Below are 6,808 nucleotides of genomic sequence, written 5' to 3' on the forward strand. Positions count from 1 at the left end.
GTCGGCAAAAAAAAAAAAAATAGTGCTTTATTCTTTACGTTTTGAGTTCAAATCCCTTGGAGTTTCGCTTTGCCTCTCATCCTTTCGGAATCGAGGAAAAAAAAATTAAAAGAAAAAATTATTCAGAAATTGTTAGTGTCCAGAGAAAATTGTTTTGTGGTATTTGTTCCGACTCTTAACATTGTGAGTTCGAATATCGCCAAATTCAAGTTTGCCTTTTATTCTTTAGGGAGATCGATAAAATAAAGGTACCAGTCAAGTACTGGAGTCGATGTAATCGGCTATCCCCTTCCCCTAAATTTCAGGCCATGACCCTATAAAAAGGATCTGATATATATATATATATATACATATATATATATATATATATATATGCTGTCCCTGCTTCAATACTTATATGGCGCGAACCAATTCATTTTTGTGTGCTTGGGACATTGTCCCTTGTCTTGGAAATTGAAACATCTTTTTGTACCGTAGTTGATAGGCGCGAAGGAAGAAAAAAAATGGTAAAAATTGTGCCTCTCACTGGCGGAGTTTCGGAAAAGCTATGACTACCTCATTCATGGAAAACAGAATTGGGGGAGTGGGGTAAAAATATTAAAAACTGAAATTCTAGAATTAAAAAAAAATTCTTTCAAAATTGGAATTCGTTATACAAAACAGGGATTCTAAAAGAAATATATTTAAAAAAAAAGCATTCCAGTTGCTTTTTCTTTTCCTTCTCCAAGAGATGGTAACAACTATTTCGAAACTCCGCCGTCTCTTTACCGTTTCTTGACTATAGCACCAGGTTGAAATTTACTGAAAAGAATTTGATTGCCTAAACACTATTAAATTCTGTCCATTTCTATTATCCGTTGATCGTAACATCAAGTTTTGTCTTTTATTAATGTCACATTAAATTTTCTTTGCTCCTTATATAAATGTCCTTTTACATAAATTTGTAAAAGTTAGTCGAATATTTATAACTTGTTTCTCTTTTTCCTTGTTGTTTGTACTATTTAAACCTAGTTGCTAATGGTAATTAAGTTCATTATATTATCTGTGTTTTTTTATTTTCCTTTTTAATTAATATCACAGTGAAGGTCTGGGAATAGCACACCCACATAAGTTGCATTTTCTCCGTTTTGACGGGGTTTTTCAATTTTTTTTTTCACACACTTCCAGACAATATCGAGGGGAAAGCATTTTTGCCAATGTAACCATATAAATAATACTATAACATCTACAGCCGTCTATATAGTGTGTGCATACACGCAATTTTATGTGTATAAAATAAACATAAGAATTTACTACCCACGAAGCAGTTGAACCATTAATTTCACACACATGCTCTTGCTTGGTTTTGGTCGGTGCGTGCATTTGGGATTGTCTCAAAAGGAAGTTTGACATCTCTGTGCTGAAAAGGCCTTTTACGTAAAGTTGTCTAACACGAAACCATTTTCGCAGCAAAGAAAATAAATGTGAAGTACATTGCTTCTTCTTTTCTATATTCTCGTGGTTTAAACTAAAACATGCTCACACCAACAAACTAGTACATGTGCCGCTGCCCTTTATCGCGGCTGTTAATTTTAAGGCGTCGTGTGTTGGGCATTTAGGCGCTTTTAGAAGATAACTCGATCACTAGGGATAAGCTCTGCGTGTGTACACGCAAAAGTGTTTGTATATAAGCAAACACACACGCACATATATATGTAGACACCCGAACATATGTTCGTGTATGAAAGCTTGCATATACATAACCATACTTTCATAAACACACATGCTTTTATATAGACATGCATGTTTTAATATAAACAGTTATATATGTGTGTGTGTATGTGTATATGCGCGTGTAATTACAATTTTGGGTACCCAATTTTGCGCGTGTAATTACAATTTTGGGTACCCAATTTTGTTCTGTATACATCACTGGGGTGTAACACAAAACATACACAAATACAATCTTATTCTGTATATAAATCACAGTGGTGTGACTAATATCTCTTATTTTCTCTATAGTATTTCAAATTATTTTAAGGGAAGTGTATCCGATATAAGGAAGGCGAGTTTTGTTATAGAATATATTACAAATGCCGTTTATTACAATCCTACCAGTATTTGGCAAAAAAAAAAAAAATAATAATAATAAATGAATTGATGAAGCTTGCCGAATACTTTTCGTTCTAATGAATCTGAAAGAGTGAGGAGAACAAACAAGCAAGGAAGAAGGACAGAGGAAGGCAGAAGCAGGCTTTTTCAGAAACTCTTAATTGCGGTGTGACATTGGGGTCACCCTAGATATCTTTTCTGGTACCGGTTGACCGCTCTCTCCCTGTTGCTTAAAAACCTAGCCTGGCTTCCTGCAATGTCGGTCACTCACTGATTCCTCCCTCTCTTTCTTCATTCGAATGAAATTTCGTTCTATATACAAAGAGGTTTCAAGTTTGCTTTAACATATTAATTTTAGATTTTGCAGCTCTGAAACAGGGTAGCAACTGCGGCTAAAAGTTTACAGGGTGCGTCGACCAAGAGACGACCACGCGTTTTTTTTTTCTTTCGAGTTTTGGCCCGCTTTATCTATCTATCTATCTATCTATCTATCTATCTATACATATATATATATATATATATATATAAAGGAGACCACAAGGTGGACTGTTAATGTGCTAGAAGATCACATGTAATTATTTTAATTTATATATATATATATATACGTGTTTATATATATTTCATCTATTTAGTCATCAATAGTTATTGCTATATATTTATGTGTGTGTGTATGTATATATATATATATATATATATATATATATATATATATATATATATATGTATATATATACATATATAATAATGGCGGTGCCCCAGCATGGCCACAGCTCGTGAGCTGAAACTAGATAAAATAAAAATAAATAATAAAAATATATATATATATACACACACACACACGCATCCATTCTCTGGATTTGTTTTCTTTACATGTGATTACGTAAGAGATGAGATATTTTCATCATCTTAAAATAACTTTTGTGTTTGTCTATTTTTATGAATAATTTCTCTATTTTTGTGTAATTTCGTTTTCTGGTATATTTAAAGGGGAAGAAAGTGGGGATTACTTTATTAATGATTTCTGGCGATACGTACATACATTATCTATCTATCTATCTATCTATCTATCGTTCTATCTATCTATCGTTCTATCTATCTAATAGATATATAATTGACGTCATGAGAATTTATAAGCTTGGAGAGAAGGTGAAAGAATTCTTCCTGGGAACGGGTGGCCCTGTTGCACGTAAAACTATAAATAACAGTGTGTAGATCTAGGGATTAAAACACCTCTTTGACAGAAAAAATAGAAGCTACCCGTAGGCTATATATATCTATATCTGTGTGTATATATATATATATGTGATGTTCGTATGCATAATCGATGTATCATTCTATCGGTCACGGATTGATGAAAATCGAAGTTGTTAGCGGAAGGTTTTCAACCGAGAATAGAGTGCGTCGAAACTAAAAACCTTGTGTGTGTGTGTGTGTTGTTGTGCTTTCCATCACCATTTGACACCTGGTGTCGGTTTGTTTACATACCTGTAACTTAACGGTTCGGCAAAAGACCCCGGTGAAGTAAGCACTGCGGTAGATTTGTTTGACTAAAACCCTTTAAGGTGGTGCCCCAGCATGGCTGCAGTCCCGTGATTGAAGCCTGTAAAATAAGAATATGAAGAAGGAATGACAGATTAGCTGCCAAATTCCTTTCATATTCGCACCTTTACATTGTCTTAAAAGAACAGGTGCTGGTGTGGTTGTGTGGGTAGCTTCCCAACCATGTGGTCGTGGGTTCTGTGCCACTGTGTGACACCTTGGGCAAGTGTCTTCTATTATAGCCCCAGGTTAACTAAAGCCTTACGAGTAAATTTGCTTGACAGAAACTGAAAGAAGCCTGTTGTATGCAATTATATATATATGTATGTATGTGTGTGTATGTATATATATATGTATGTATGTGTGTATGTATATATATATATATATGTGTGTATGTATATATATGTATGTATGTGTATATATACATATATATATATATGTATGTATGTATGTATGTATGTATGTATGTATGTGTGTATGTATATATATATGTGTGTATGTGTATGTATGTGTGTATGTATATATATATATATGTATGTGTGTATGCATATATATGTATGTATATACATGTGTGTGTATATATAAACATATATATATGTATACATGTAAATATATGTATATATGTGTGTATGTCTGTGTTTGTTCCCCCATCACAGCTTGATAAACAGTGTTGGTTTGTTTACATCCTAATAACTTAGTGGTTCGGCAAGAGATCCTGATAGAATAAAGTACCAGATTAAAAAAAAAAAATAATCACTAGAATCGATTTGTTCCAACTAAACCCTCTGAAGCGGTGCCCAGCATGGCCACAGTCCAAGACCGTATGGAATAAAATGCAGACGAATAATTGCGATTGATCGAAATACTTTTAAGTCTGCTCCATCTGGGCTGACCAATGGCTAAACAACAAATAGATGATGACAAAGAAATGATTCATAATTTTGTTGCCTTAGTGAAATCATATTCAGATATATAGGAAAGCTTAATCTCAGTATATATATATATATGATACTAGAATAATATTGCTTTATTCTGAGATTCGGTATAGATTATATTATACAACACATTTTGGCGAAATGTCAAAATTTTGTTCTCCTGCTTCACCAGGATGTATCGATTTGAAACTTTACCTTCTTGTTTATCTGTATGGGTGTATGTGTTTGTGTTTGTGTGTCTTTTTATCTTTAACACATAAACCGCGACGGGCCACGATCGTAGCTATCAGGAACAGGTCCACAGACCACGATCATGGCCCACATAGATGCATTTAACTTACGGGCGTTTGTTGCGGGTCTAATGTCACTCAAACGCTCCAATACCCCATGGAATGCAAGAGGACTAATAGTTTTAACTAATGACTTTTCAGATGATATAAAACTTGCCACCATTATACACTAAGAAGATATTTTAACTATGTTGTTTTTGTTTATGTGTGCAGGGTAGTTTCATTTTCATAAAATGTGCGCAGTAGTCCATGCTACGTAAGTGCAAATCCCAGTGCTTTACGGGTTAACTTGTTTCAGTCACTGGACTGTAGCCGTGTTGGGGCTATACTCTGAAGAATTTTAGCCCCATAAACTGATTTCAGTAATTAATTTTTTTTTAAACCTGGTACTTGCTCTGTCAGTCTCTTTTGCCAAACTGCTAAGTTGTGGGGACATAAACAAGCCAGCATCGGTTGTCAAGTGGTGGTGGGGCACAAAGATACACGTGTGTGTGTATTTGGGAGGCAGATGTTAAATGATGATGATATACTATATTATACACACACACACACACACACATATATATATATATAAAATATATATGCCAATAGAATGTGGCAGTCCTATAAAGGATGATGTTACTGTTGTTTTAGCCCTAGGAAAACATCTTTTCCAGCTGACTATCAATACACAGTTTGTGTCTGTATAGCATTTGCATTATATTATATATTTCTATGTATGTATATGTATAAATGTATGCTTGTTTATACATGTGTGTACATATGTATATATGTGTGTATATATTGTATATAGTGTATATAGGCGTAGGAGTGGCTGTGTGGTAAGTAGCTTGCTTACCAACCACATGGTCCCGGGTTCAGTCCCACTGCGTGGCATCTTGGGCAAGTGTCTTCTACTATAGCCTCGGGTCGACCAAAGCCTTGTGAGTGGATTTGGTAGACGGAAACTGAAAGAAGCCCGTCATATATATGTATGTGTGTGTGTGTGTGTGTGTTTGTTCCCCCAACATCGCTTGACAACCGATGCTGGTGTGTTTATGTCCCCGTAACTTAGCAGTTCGGCAAAAGAGACCGATAGAATAAGTACTAGGCTTCCAAAGAATAAGTCCTTGGGTCGATTTGCTCGACTAAAGGCGGTGCTCCAGCATGGCCACAGTCAAATGACTGAAACAAGTAAAAGAGCAAGCCAATCACACACACACGCACACTCGTATATACTCAGCAATGTAACCATACACATGCTGTTGGTGATTTCTTTCCCTTTTTTAAACTCTTCCCTTTCTCCTTTCCAACGAAGAGCTGTGCTCGAAACATCAAACTCTATTTTTTCACTGAGTATTAAACAAATACATTTCTCGTGTACGTCCACTTGTCCACTAATTTTATTATTCGCTTTTTTTTTAACTGATTGCTTATTTGAATCGACAATATATATACATATATATACATATACATACATATAATGTCCACATACATGCAAATACATATTTTATTTTTATAAGAAAATGGTTGACAGTTACTTTGAAGATTTTGTTGTGTTGTCCTCATCAGACTGTCTGATGAAGGTTACATACACAAAACTTCAAAGAAACTGTCAGCCTTTTTCCCTTTAAATACAAAATAAATGTGTTACTGCACTGAAAGTATTGAATGAGTGAGTTATCCTTCAATTTAATTTGAACTGTTTTATATATAAGTAGACTTAAAAATAAACATATTTTTATACATACATATATATATATATGTATATATATATATATATATGTATAGACACTGGTGTGGCTGTGTGGTAAGAAGCTTGCTTCCCAACCACGTGGTTCCAGGCTCAGTCTCACTGTGATACCTTGGGCAAGTATCTTCTACTATAGCCTCGGGCCAACCAAAGCCTTGTGAGTGGTTTGGTAGATGGAAACTGAAAGAAACCAATCGCATATATATATATATATATATATA

At 34.6% G+C, this 6,808-nt stretch overlaps 1 protein-coding gene across 13 annotated transcripts in view; it reads left to right on the forward strand.

Annotated features, from left to right (window-relative positions):
• Window positions 1-6,808, forward strand: part of LOC106882391 (trithorax group protein osa) — a 656,478-nt gene that overhangs the window by 17,349 nt on the left and 632,321 nt on the right. The gene's annotated exons all lie outside the window — the stretch shown is intronic.

This window comes from Octopus bimaculoides, chromosome 7 (assembly GCF_001194135.2).
Source record: "Octopus bimaculoides isolate UCB-OBI-ISO-001 chromosome 7, ASM119413v2, whole genome shotgun sequence".
Taxonomy (NCBI): Eukaryota; Metazoa; Mollusca; class Cephalopoda; order Octopoda; family Octopodidae; genus Octopus; species Octopus bimaculoides.